Source organism: Mirounga leonina, unplaced genomic scaffold (genome assembly GCF_011800145.1).
Source record: "Mirounga leonina isolate KUSES-001 unplaced genomic scaffold, KU_Mleo_1.0 Mir_82, whole genome shotgun sequence".
In the NCBI taxonomy this organism is placed as follows: domain Eukaryota; kingdom Metazoa; phylum Chordata; class Mammalia; order Carnivora; family Phocidae; genus Mirounga; species Mirounga leonina.
This window is the reverse complement of record NW_023270825.1, coordinates 57,348,762-57,363,708: the sequence shown is the minus strand read 5'-3', so window position 1 is coordinate 57,363,708 and position 14,947 is coordinate 57,348,762.

Genomic DNA, 14,947 nt, shown 5'->3' with positions numbered 1-14,947 from the left:
ATTTCTTCTATGCCCATATGTCCACATGACTTGCTTCTGCATTTCAATCAGTTTTCTGCTTAAATGTCACTCTATCTAGGAAGGTTTGCCTGACCTAAAAAAGCTCACCATACCCCCCGAATCCCATCCCTATGGCTTGCTATCTCTTACCTGCAAACACATTTGTTTATATAGTATCTGTCTGTTTCTCACAGGAATGAATGCTTCATGAAGGAAAGGACTGTCTTATTGCTATACCATCACATTAGCTACTCAATAGACAGTTGCTAAAAGAATAAATGTCAGCCAGGTGTGGGCAAAGATGTGGGGAAAGAGGAACTCCCAATCTTCCAAATACTGCTGGTGGGAGTATAAATTGGCATTACTTCTTTCAAATGCAGTGGACAATACCTACTTAAGTTGGAGATGCTTACATCCTAGGACATAATTACACTTCTAGGAATATATCCTAAAGAACTCTAGCACAGTAGAAGAGATGTATGCAACAATATTGTAGCATTGTCTGTAACTGCAAAAAACAGGAGAAACAACGATCTATCAATAAAGGAATGCACAAATAAATTGTGGTTAATCACACACTGGGATATTACGCAACACTGAAATGAATTAGAGTCACATGCATCAACATATACAAAGTTTGAAAGCATAAGGATGAGTGAAAATAGCAAGCTGTAGAATGATCTATATCATATGATAGCATTAGTGTAAAGCTTACAACACAAAAAAATAGTATTTATTGATGATGAAAAAGCATGGATGAATGATGCACAGCAACTTCAGGCTGGTGAAAGGACAAAGGAATGGACATGGGTAAAAAAAGGGCTAACACTATTGATTTCTGTAAAGATAATTAAAACAATCTCAAACAAATCAGGCGTATATTAAATTTATATGAAAAAAAAACATGGGTGTTATATTATTTTCTGTATTGCTTACAATATTTTATATTTTTATTATTACAAAATCAGACTTAAATCAGTGTGTTCCCTTTCCTCTTGCAACTTGTAAAAGCAAGTTACTGGTAAGAAATAAAAATAACTACAAGCTACACTATTTCAATCAGAGACGGGTAATACATTTCTTTCAGCCTATTATCTGAGAAAGGCTATGAAATCTCCAAACCCAATATTAACAAGATTTGTTTTCAAGATATATTTTGCAAACAACAATCAACTTTTGATTTGGAGAACTTTCTCCAAACTCTCTTCTTACTCAAAATACTGTCTATTAGATACTTCTGTCACATTCTTCTTTCTTTCACTGTTTTCTCCAATAATAAGATCTTGCTATGAGCTCTGCAGAGCCGAAAATAAATATTTTCCTGAGATAATCCTCTCTGGTTCCAGGTTTCTAATTAAAACATGTTACTCTGGTGTGGTTCTGTCTATAATTAAAGAACTAGGAACTTATTGACAAAGCCTCCCCAACCACCTGGCCCCTGCCAACACGTGCATGCGCGTGCGCACACACACACACACACACATGCACGCACGCACGCACGCACAAAATTAAAGTTAAAAAGCCAAGGGAGGTAGGACATTTTGAAAGCTTTTAAAAGAACTATAAATGTTTGTGCATATCAATACCAACAGATTTCACACCTCTTAGCTTTGTATTGCAATAGTACCTTTCACCAAGAAATCTGAAATTCTTTGGACATTTACATCTCACCTCACCAAAACACACTGGTTTTGCTGGCATTCACATTTCCTACTCAGTCTTTTGCTTAGTCTCCCCACTTGTCTCCCTAAACCTTCCCCTCTTCGTGCCTAGTTCAAATTCAGTGCGCCTGAGCCTGGGTATAGAAAAGTATCTCTTCCTAGTTGGAATATTCTAAATCCAAGGCAGTGCTTGTAATTTTAAGTATAAGTGGTTGGATTATAAAAATGTTTTATTATCTGCACTTTAAATCTATACCATGTCAAATAAGTAGTTGGCTTATATAATCAGCTGCTGATTTAACTATCTTGTTAGTTGTGTGGGCATCATGAAGTTCTTCCAGATCCCTCAGCAATGGTTCCACCAAACCTTAGTATAAAGTACATTTCTAATATGTGAACAGTTCTGAAAGAAACTTTATCTAAAGATTCTACTGTCCCATAAATTAGGAAAAACTAAACTCATAGTCCTTTTCCATACAATGCTGACTTCCTAATAAATATCCAGGGAAAGGAAGGTGAGCTACTTTAATTAGTCAGGAAATTCCTTTTTTAAATATGATTGCTATATTTGAAAGAAAAAGAAAAGGATTTGTAGATCGGGATAAGTACAATGTTTTGTGTAAACATACTATTTTTCAGTTTGTGAATGAACCAGGCTGTTTTTTAAAATTCTGGCCTACAGATCACAAGTCGTCTGCGTGAAACTTTCTGTCCACAGGTAGTGCTGCCACTGGGGAGAAATCAGTCTTCATGAATATTCACTGAACACCATAGAGTGTTGAGCCAGCCTGAGATGGAGAAGGAAAAGGAAAAATAGTACATGGAATCAGAAGAAAAGCCCTTTCAGTGATTTGTTAAAAGGGGAACTGTTGAATCTGATGCATTATAAGATTTTATGTCTTTACGAACCATGAGAGACTATGGACTCTGAAAAACAAACTAAGGGTTCTAGATAGGAGGGGGAGTGGGGGATGGGTTAGCCTGGTGGTGGGTATTGAGGAGGGCACGTTCTGCATGGAGCACTGGGTGTTATATGCAAACAATGAATCATGGAACACTACATCAAAAACTAATGATGTAATGTATGGTGATTAACATAATAAAAAAAAGATTTTATGTCTTTTACATCAACCCAAGAATAACTTTTTTCCTCTGGAACTTTACAGTTTAGTTTTTCCTTTGTTAATGCCACTTCTAAGTAAGAATAATAGATTATAGATGCCTGATGTATAAGGGAATATTGAAAATATCCAGATATTTAGGTTAGTAAACCAAATCGAGGCTCTAAGAACAAGTTGCTATCTGACTGTTTGTACAATACTGCCCTGCCCAATGTCTTCCTGTATTTCTTTGATTAGGCTCTACTGCCCAACCTGCCTTGACCCCCATTTCATTTAGCCAATCTCCTTGAAGGGTTTTCATTATTATCAAGTGAAGGTGTGGAAAACAGAAAATATTAGGACAGGATCCATCTCTTTCCATTTTTGTCCTCAGGAGCACTTACTTTATACCATTCTATAAACCTAGTATCTTCCATATTTTTAAAAAAAAATACAGCAGCATATTTAAAAAAAAATCAGCAGCTATATTAAGGTCTCTGTTTTATAGATGAAGAAATTGAGATTCAGAGAGGACTGTCTCAAAGTCACACAACTGGGAAATGGCAAAGACTGAGTGTGAACTGGGTAGGACTCCAAATATCGTCCTTGAAAATACATGCTCCCCTACACTACAGAGGGCATGCATTAGGCCCTTTCCCATGCCATTCTATCAGCAATTGCATTCCCACTGGCTCAGAGCCTTCCTCCACACTGCAATCAGATAAAATCTCTTTGTTACTGTTAGAACAAAGTGGAGTTATTGGGCCAAAGTATTGGGTTCGCTCTACGGACAGTCCCCAGACGACCAAATCAAAACTGACCTCACTGAGTCACACAGGTGATTCCAGAAGATAATTCCTTTGATGCTCTACTGGGAAGCAAGTGATTAAAAATAGCATAGGATGAGAGAAATAAGGGATAAGTGAACATGAACCAAATCTATGATAATTATATTAAAAGATAAACTGGAGAACCAAGTATCATTATTAATATGAAGAATTATCGAACATCACGCCTGACCACAGTTAGAAAAACTGCCACAGTATAAGTGCCTTGGCAAGATGGCACATGGTAAAACATCTATTTCAAGAATGTTTCCTAATAAAATTCTTAAGACAGGAAATGAATGTTAGAACAAATAAGAATAGGACTTTAAAATGGAAAAAAAAAATCTGCATACAATGAACATAATGCCAAATACTATCCTTATCCAAACTTGTCTTTCATTTGTCTTACTTACATACCAGCTTCAAGATATAATGAAAGTTCAGCCACAAAATCAGCTTAGAAAGGAGAATTACCTGGCCCAACTGCATAGATTGATTTAATAGCAAAGCACTTTCTTGCAAAGACATTTATATGCTATTTGGAAAAACTTTCCAACTCTTCATTTTATATTTTACCAGTGATTGATTTATTATAGGGAAAAGATTCAACCTCTCCTCTTATAGCAAGAAATGTCAGCAACATGACTTGGAAAAAATAGGTATATATCAACTTATTTGGTAGATCGAATTGGAGGTCAGCATCTGTGGTTTCAGCTGGACCTCTCAGGTTGTAGTATTCACCTTCTGTATTGACCTTCTATTCTTCCTCTTTTTGAGCTGTTTTGCTACCCCTCTAAGACCTCTGGCCCATAAGTCTGCTCTAAAAACTACCATATCGAGTACCTAACTCTTTTTTTTTTTTTAAAGATTTTATTTATTTATTTGAGAGACAGAATGAGAGAGAGAGAGAGCATGAGATGGGGGAGGGTCAGAGGGAGAAGCAGACCCCCCCGCTGAGCAGGGGCCTGATGCGGGACTCAATCCCGGGACTCCAGGATCATGACCTGAGCCGAAGGCAGTCGCTTAACCAACCGAGCCACCCAGGCGCCCGAGTACCTAACTCTTCTGCTCTTACATACTTTTCTCCAACTTTATTGAGATATAATTGACATATAACATTGTGTACATTCAAGGTGTGCAATATGATGATTTGATACACTTATATATTGTGAAATAATAAAGCAAAATGCTCCTTCTATACTTTTTTGGTTTGGGTGTTCACCGTTTAACTTGCAAACTAGAACGCCAACTCCTTTAGGAAAGGGACTCTTCCTTTCCTGTTCACTTCTGTATTTACAGAGTGTGGCACAAAACGAGTACTTGAAAAATAATCATTGACTGTGTATTGCAAGAACTCCAAGTGACTTAGGTGGGTAACATGATGTTTAAGTCATCAAAGGTCCATGGCAACATGTAAACATCCAGACCGTTTCAAGATAGAAGCTTCACTGATGGGTTCCCTTCCCTTTTGGAGGGCAATAGCATGCACATATATCCATCGGCTCCTAGGAGAATTTAAAGATCAGAACAGTTGCCTAGGAAGAAAGCTTGTTTTGAGGTAGCTAGTAATTTGGGTTCCAGATTTAATGGGTCATTAGTTCAAATGCTAAAAAAACTAGATAATTGAATCTGAAGAGATAGTAGAAATAAGGAAGTAAATTGTAAGAAACAAAGAATATCTCTAGATTAAAAGGAAGAAAGTGGGGAGAGGGATAGGTAAATTGAAGAGGACTTAAAAGTCTGGAAATAGTCCCGGGGAAGTTGTCCAAGAACGATAAAAGGCCACAGCCTCATAGGAGCTAGGCTGGTGAACTGACAAAGAACCATGAAGCCCAGAGGCTGACTAGGAAGTGAGTTAATCAGGCACACTGGTCAGACTGTCCTGTTGCCTAGGCCGGGCCATGATACCAATTGATCTTATGGACATCTGGTCAGAGTTTCACTTCATTAGCATCTAGCACCTTAACCCCTGGTAGCCCCAACTGCACAAGTACCCCAAAAAAGGAAGGTGGGACCCTAGACATCTGGTAGAGAGGGAGAAGGATTAGCATATCTATACTCAAGGGAGGGTGAAATGAGCAATAAGAAATAAGATTCCTACACCACTGTCATTGCAGAATGTTGAACCATCTATTCACAACTGATGGGTTCTTGAGGCTTTTGAACAATTTCTTTGTGACTTACTAGTAGGGCTACTCATCAAACATGGTGGCTTGAATAAACATGCTTCCTTCTGTTCTGTCCTAAGATATCACCAAAATAACAATAGAACAGAAAAAATAGAAGAAATAACAACAGAAAAGAGATATTATAATTTTGGAAGATGGAAAGTAGATGGATCAAGTGGCTACTGACTTAGCAAAGCAGAGAAAATGAAACCTAAGAGCCTGACATTGGGAAGCCAATAAAAAGTAAGCCCATTGGTGCTCCAGAATCCCGGAAAGCATGAGGAATTTGAGATGCTGCTTAGTACAAGGGTGGAGGATGAGGAGTGGGACTGAAAATAGGAGCACTGGCTGAAAATCTATTGAGAGAGCAATTATTTTCCCAGATCCCTTCCCCTGCCCCATGCAGCCAGACAACTATTCCCATTCTATGTCATCAGGAAATTAGAGATTGACTCTAGAAAAATCAAACCAATGATTCCCCTCTCACTATCAACCCCTAGAATACTGGGAGTCAAGAAATTGGCAAATCCTCTTCTGGAGAACTTGATCAACTCAAGAGAGTTGATATTTTGAGATCTAGGGGTTTTCCCCAAGTAAACTACCAGATCCCTGCCCATTGAGCAAGCCCAACCAGCTTGTTGGTGTCACCATCAGCTTCTTGATGCCGCACTCTTAAATACAAACAGTAAACCAAGCATCACTAGCCTTTGTGGAAACCATCGATATGAAAGCCAAAGACCTAAAAAACAGGGTTTTTTTTAAAGAGTTTATTTATTTATCTGACAGAGAGAGAGAGAGAAAACACAAGCAGGGGGAGTGGCAGGCAGAGAGAGAAGGAGAAGCAGGCTCCCCACTGAGCAGAGAGCCTGGCACAGGGCTCATCCCAGGACCCAGGGATCATGACCTGAGCCGAAGGCAGACACTTAACCAACTGAGCCACTCAGGCACCTTTAAAAAACAGGTTTATTAAAAAAAAAAAAAAAAGGAATGAGTAAAAAACAATACAAAGAGAGTAAGAAACCATTTATAATGATTAATCTCAGAGAAATAAAAGACAGCATTGCAGTCATAAAACAAGATCATGGTGCTATATATATTTCAAAAATAAAAATTTAGAGAATAATAAAGCATTTCTTAAAATTTTAAATTTTAACAAAAATGCAAAAGATAATTTTTTTTGTTTGTGTATTTCTTCCAGAAAGTTTGAAAAGGAAGACATGAACAATGAAAAAAGGTCACTAGGAATTAACCACAATGAGAACAGGGGGAGGGAAAAAAAAAAACTTTCAAAGAAATAAGATAGTTTCTTAGAATTTGAGAATATGGGTTTTCAAACTGAAAGATTATACTTGCTATGAAGGAGCATCATTTTGTTACTTTAGTTCTCCAATAGCTTCCAGATCCTGATTGCTTCCAGATTAGAAGAAATCATATTGAAAAGTTCAGGATCAGAATAGCATCAGACTTTTTACCAGTAATAGAAACTAGAACACAATGGAGAAATGCTTTTAAATAATGAGGAGAAATTGTGTTCAACTAAGGAATTCTATACCCAGCCAAAATATCAAGAATAACCACGAATATGGTTTCAAATATGTAAGTTTTCAAAAAATCAATTACCTTCTATGCATTGTTCTCAGAAAGATACAGAAGATTGTACTCCACTAAAATAAACTATTTACTATATTATCTTAGTATCCTTTTGATGCATGAAATGTCTGTAGTGATATCCCCCTTTTTCATTCCTGGTATTGATTAATTTGTTTTCTCGTCTCTTTATTTCTAGGTGGCTTTTACTAGAAGTTTATCTATTTTATTAATCTTTTAAATGAACCAACTTTTTATTTAATTAATTTTATTTTAATCTTATTTTTCTATTTACTTCATTTCACTTTCTTTTTCTAGCTTCATAAGGTAGAAACTTATGAGGTAGAAAAACATTTTTTCTTCCCTAATATAAGTGTTTCAAGCTATAAATTTCCCTCTGGGCATTTTTTTAGCCATATCACACAAATTTTGATATATTGTGTTTCATTATTGTTCATTTTTAAATATTTCCTATTTTTTCTTGTGATTCCTTCTTTGATCCATGGGTTACTTAGAAGAAGCTATTTAACTTTAAAATAATGGGGGATTTCCCAGAAACCTTATTGCTATTGATTTCTAATTTAATTTACTGTGGTCAGAGAATATACTCTGTAAAACTTCAATATTTTGAAATTCATTGAGACTTATTTCATGGTCCAGCTTATGGTTTATCTTGGTGACTATTCCACGTGCTTTTGAAAAGACTGTATATCTTGCCACTATTGGGTGAAGTGTCCTATGTCAATTAGATCATGATGATCAATAATGTTTTTTATATCTTTTCTAGTCTCACTCATTTTTTGTCTGGTTGGTCTATCAATTATCAAAAGAGAATCATTAAAAATCTCCAACAATGATTTTTCTGTCAGCATTCTTTGCTCTCCCATGCCTTTAAATAGCTATTTTTCATATTTTATTCAGTGTTCAACTGTTAACTGCAGAAGAATTAGTCTGATACGGCTGAACCACCATTACCAGAAAGTTACCGAAGATTCTAAGATAATTTTGAGAAAAAATATTTATATTCTAAAGCTTGACTCAGATTTCCAAATCTTACTGTGCTATTCCCCTTACCTGCCCCACCCCCAATCACATCACAAAAGGATCTGATACCAAGATACATCATTTCCATTAATGGACTTTAAAAACTACATCTTTCGCATTTCTCTTTAAATGATCTCACTGATATGAGGAATTCTTAATTGCAGGAAACAAACTGAGGGTTGCTGGAGTGGGGGGTGGGGTGGGAGGGATGGGGTGACTGGGTGATAGACACTGGGGAGGGTATGTGCTCTGGTAAGCGCTGTGAATTGTGCAAGACTGTTGAATCTCAGATCTGTACCTCTGAAACAAATAATGCAATATATGTTAAGAAAAAAAAAGAAGAAGAAGAAGGTAGCGGGAGGGGAAGAATGAAGCGGGGGAAATCAGAGGGGTAGATGAACCATGACAGACGATGGACTCTGAAAAACAAACTGAGGGTTCTAGAGGGGAGGGGTGTGGGAGGATGGGTTAGCCTGGTGGTGGGTATTGAGGAGGGCACGTTCTGCATGGAGCACTGGGTGTTATGCACAAACAATGAATCATGGAACACTTCATCTAAAACTAATGATGTAATGTATGGGGATTAACATAAGAATAAAAAAAAATGAGTACTAAATTGCCCTTTAATCAACACACTTTAAAAAAAATAGATGACTATAAGATTAAAGGACAATTTTCTCATTCCACTCTTTTGTCCAATTTCCTCCTCTTCTCTCTAAAAGGAAAAGGGAGCAATTATGAGAGCACATTAACACACAAGAAAATTCTGTCCATTTATGGGAAATATTTCCTAGAAATCCTGGAAGATAAAAAATTCATAACCATGACCAGGATTGGTGATGACCAAACTAAAAGGTGATTTAAGAGATTGATCTGCTGAACAAAATTGAAAAGGCAATGCCAAGATTTAAGCAGGGAGGGAGTTCTAGAGAGGAATGGGAACTGCCTGCTACATTTGAATCCATGTGTTCATGCTGCACAGCACAAAAATTGGAAACCATGAATCTCAAAAATCCCATAAGTTATATCACCATTATAAAAAGCAATTGTGTAGAAACATCGATTTTATGTGACAATACCTAAAGAGCTCATAAAATATGTGAGTTGCAGGCAGACATTTCTTTGAAAATTGAAACTAACTTAACTCTGACATACCTTTTGGTAGGAATAGAAGTAAAAATCTCCTAACTTTAGGACAAAAACATCTGCCTTATCCTTATCCCCATGGAAAGCTTTCTTCCTGACCAAGTGCTCCTCTTGAGAACACACTGAAAGGTGTAAACTCTTAAGGTCCAGCACATTTCAGTGCACCACATCCACTCTGCAATGGCCCAGAGATAAGATCAAAGACGATATGAGAAGAAATCATCTAACACCAAAGAAGAAAAGACCTTGACTACTTTAATGGTTTTAATGCAAAAGAGAAGAATGAAGAGAACAAAGTGTGGTTCAACAGAAGACACAAGAAATTCAGAATCTCTGAGTTCCAGCATTAAGTCTGCTACTATCACAGCATATGATCAAGTCATCATGTGTTTATGTTTTTCTTTTTCTTTTTTTTTTTAAAGATTTTATTTATTTATTTCAGACAGAGAGAGAGAGAGCATGAGCAGGGGAGAGGGGCAAGGAGAGAAGCAGGCTCCTCTCTGAGCAAGGAGCCCGATGCGGGGCTCGATCCCAGGACCCTGGATCATGACCTGAGCCGAAGGCAGACGATTAGCGACTGAGCCACCCAGGCGCCCCGTGTTTATATTTTTCATCCATTAATTAAGGAATCACACAGAGAAGGTATAAAACATAGGCCATGAAAATGAGTTCAGGTATTTCCCTTCTTAAATGTCTACCAGGTGCTGATATATCCCCCCATTCTCTCTATATGACTACTGAAAATGTTGAAAAAGCTGACCTTTCATGGTTTACCCAAAAACTAAGGCTGGCAGACAATCTCCCCAAAAAGACCTCCCTTAACTACAACAATCACTGTCTTTATCATTCTCTACTCTCATCCTGTATTATTTTCTTTTTCTAATTTTATTTTATTTTATTTTATTTTATTTTATTTTATTTTATTTTATTCCAGTATGGTTAACATACAATATTATATTCGTTTCAGGTGTTCATTCTGTATTATTTTCTTCATACCACTTACCACTGTCTGAAATTATATTACATATTTTTCTCCTTGTTTATTACCTAGACTATAAATCCATTAGGTATGGCACTTTGTTTTCTCCCCTGCCAAATCCCCAACATTTGGAAGCCATACTTAGCCTAGCCATGGTAGGGACTAAATAAATGTTGACTGAATGAATAAATAAACCTAATGCTGTAATCCAAATGCCTTTTGTACTGAAGCACACTGAAACAGTTCCAGTGTTTCTCAAACTAGGATCTTAAATTATCTGGATTACAAGTACACTAACAAGAGGAGTCCTAAAGATGTTTCACCCCAGACTATGACAATTCTATAATAGTCCACTCCACTCGTGGTACCATATGCTGCTGAATGACTTCTGTGGCTAAATCCAGTATCTGTGCAACTATTTTGGTTATCTATAGCCTACTCACATGCTTTAACTTAATTACAGACTCTCACATTGGGTACTTAAAAAAAAGTGGGGGGCGGGGAGTCCATCTATTGGGTATGTGGGCAAAAGGAAGAAACAGAAATATCACCAACTGACCTATCCTACAAACTCCACTCTGGGTCTCAGAATAGGAGATCCTTAATGGCTACAGACGTATTTCCCTTCCTGAGTATGGCCTGGCTGCTTGGTTCCCCATCTTTCCCACTACAGGTAGAGACATACAACATCATCCTAATGAATAGATATAATGCCAACAACAACAGTCTCCTGCTGTGAACAAGACACACACACACATACATATATACACACACCTGTCCATTAGAACAAACCTAGATTTTCACGGATCCCTCTACCTCAGGGTTTATTTACTCCTAAGACCCAGACAGAGGACAGAGTATCTACTATTTTCTACTGACTCAACTACTTTATTGAGCTGAAGGAAATATATTTGATAAATCAGATTATTTGTATGTACAGGTCCTGCTGAATTATTTGATTTATTATTATTTTTTTTTTTTTTTTTTTTTTTTGAGAGAGAGAGAATGAGAGAGAGCATGAGAGAAAGGAGGGTCAGAGGGAGAAGCAGACTCCTTGCTGAGCAGGGAGCCCGATGCGGGACTCGATCCCGGGACTCCAGGACCATGACCTGAGCCGAAGGCAGTCGCTTAACCAACTGAGCCACCCAGGCGCCCATTGATTTATTATTTTAAACCAAAGTATATTTACTATCTAAAGTCTGAGTACTATTATTGCCTTTATTTCCTTTTACATTTTTGTAAACAAAAGGGGAAAAGACAAAACCCAATACCCAAAAATAGGTTACCATAATAAAACTTTCTAAAAATATGGTCTATTGTCATCATATGGCAAAGAGCGGTACAGGTGTACTGATACCAATAGAATCTGTACCTTAGAGGCGCCTGGGTGGCTCAGTTGGTTAAGCATCTGCCTTCGGCTAAGGTCATGATCTCAGGGTCCTGGGGTAGAGCCTGCATGTATGTAGGCCAGCCTGGAGCCCCCAGCCCCACCTGGAGCCCTGCCTCAGGCTCCCTGCTCAGAAGGGAGTCTGCCCCTCCGCACCCACCGCCCCTGCTTGTGTGCTCTCTCTCAAATAAATAAATAAAGTCTTTTTTTTTAAAAATCTGTACCTTAGGGGCACCTGGGTGGCTCAGTTGTTAGGCGTCTGCCTTCGGCTCGGGTCATGATCCCAGGGTCCTGGGATCGAGGCCCGCATCGGGCTCCCTGCTCGGCGGGGAGCCTGCTTCTCCCTCTCCCACTCCCCCTGCTTATGTTCCCTCTCTCACTGTGTCTCTCTCTGTCAAATAAATTAAAATCTTTAAAAAAAAAAAATCTGTGCCTTAGAAGTCGTTTTGGTTTTTGTTTTTTGTGTTTTTTTTAAAGATTGTATTTATTTATTTGAGAGAGAGAATGAGATAGAGAGAGCATGAGAGTGGGGAGGGTCAGGGGGAGAAGCAGACTCCCTGCTGAGCAGGGAGCCCGATGTGGGACTCAATCCTGGGACTCCAGGATCATGACCTGAGCCGAAGGCAGTCGCTTAACCAACTGAGCCACCCAGGCGCCCATAGAAGTCGTTTTGACAATTTAATTTCAGCAAAAAAAAATCACAAATCATATTAATTTTAAGTTACTGGTTTTCTGAAGAGGAGCATGCATTTAATCTGCTAATTTGTTTGGGGTTTATAGTGATACAAGAGCTTATCTTAAGTTATAGGTTTATACATTTTGAGAAACATTATCATTAAAGCCCTTTAATTCAATGATGGGGACCCATGAGAAAAAGTCCTTTAAAGTGGGGGGATAAAAGAGAACTGTGAATTTTGTAAACTAATGGGAGGGTTTAATAAATAGCCAGATAAAAACACACATACAAATATTAATAGCATTCCTATATACCAGAGATAAATAGCTACAATTGATGAGGGAAAAGTTTTCTTTTATAATAGCAACAAATACATTTTTTAAATACCTAGGAATGACAATAATAATCACAGATAACATTTATTTAACTTTAACAGAGACAGAGGAGTGCCCAGAGAAACAGGATTTGGGGAGGTTTGTTTTAGGGATTTTTTTTTCTTTCAAATTAGAAGAGTCATGAACAGATATGTAAACTAGTGAGGAAGACCCCCTTTAAAATGAAATGGTAAGTGTACTTGGGAGAGAAAGGTGAGTTGCTGAATTCTTCTAATTAAACAAGTTGAATTTACGTCCACATTAGATATTTTGCCAACAATTGTTCCTTCTTCTCCCTGACTTGATCTTGTGCTGTGGTAAATCACAGTCACGGAAATACTATTTCTCTGTTTGATTGTGGGAAAATCAGAATAAAAGAAAAAAATTCTTTTGACCTGATCTCCATCAACAGAGTAATCAGCATAATTGAAACAAGTATCCTGATAATCATGATAATTTGTCTTTTAAAAATAAGAGTAATCTATTGCTTTGATCATGCAGATAATTGCCTCTATTCTTCATCGTATACTGCTAGTGTGGACTGGGTCAAAATAAAAGGGACAGCCCATGATTATCATTTTATTTGCATAATTATGCATGGAAGAAAGTGATTAGGAACTTTTGTTTTGACACTTCTCTCTTCTCCACTTTTCTGGTGTTGTTTCCACATAATCTTTTATCTTGAATATCAAAACTAGCCATGGCTGTTTGTAATGTAGCAAGTGAGCCCCACCAGACTGTTGGCTATGCAAATGGGAGTTTGGATCATATCAGACCACTTCTGTCTTGGCCCGATATATATGGATAGAATCAAGATTTTGTGGAGATTAAAAAAACGTATCAGTGTTTATTAAGTGTTGAGGTTCCCAGCCACTAAGCTATTAACAGTGAAATTTGTACAGGTAAGGCAATAGAGATTAGAATATTTCTTTTCATTTTTGGTAGAAAAGTAAAGTGGGGGCGCCTGGGTGGCTCAGTCAGTTAAACGTCAACCTTCGGCTCAGGTCGTGATACCAGGTCCTGGGATCAAGCCCCACATCGGGCTCCCTGCTCAGCAGGGAGTCTGCTTCTCCCTCTCCCTCTGCCTGCCGCTCTGCCTACTTGTGCTCTCTATCTCTGTGTCAAATAAATAAATAAAATCTTTAAAAAAAAAAAAAGAAAGAAAAGTAAAGTGAATTCCTATATTTAAGACAAGCTGTTGTACTCTTTTACTTTTCTTTGCTCTTCTGTTTACTCTTTTAATTAATGGCCTTTTTATAATTTCTCTCTTTTCAACACTAAGTTATGAATGTGATAAGGGTGTCACACTTCAAGGCACCAAGCTGCCAAAGATAATCTCTGAAGGTAGTATCTTTCTATAATATATTAAATTAACAAGTATGAACTTCACACTATTTATGATCTCGATGCTGATAATAGACTCAACTCAAGACCCATTTGGGAAAAGTAAACACTGATCCTTTCCATATGCTGCATGAAGCTATTCAGTCTTAGGAGATACCACAGATTGGGTCTCCAGGAAGAAGACTCTGAGGTGCAGATTTGGTGGGAAGGGTAGAGGATGAGGTTTACTAAGGATCAATACCTGTAGGGGAGCAAAGAAAGCAGGACTGGGCAGAGATAGAAGATGAACTTTGTAGCAATCTTAACAAAGACCTCAGCTCATTCCATAAGAAGCTCTGGAGCTAGAATGGCTGTTTGTGGTTGTCCTTTGTTGGGAAAAACAGACTTTTACTCTCACATGGACCAATCTTTGTTTGTGAGCTGCCCTCCCTACCAGGGATGGGGGTAACCTTGGCCAAGGTACCTCTCTTCAGCCAAGGGCAAGTCCCAGAGACTCAGCTGAGCATTATCAGTTGCCAAAGTTCCCAACAATTGGGGAGATGAGTGCTTCAGTCCTGAAGAGAAGGGGATTTGGGCAGCATACGGCGGTATTAGGAAACTATATATATATATATATTTTTTTTTTTTTTTTTAATCCAAAGCTTCTATCGAAGG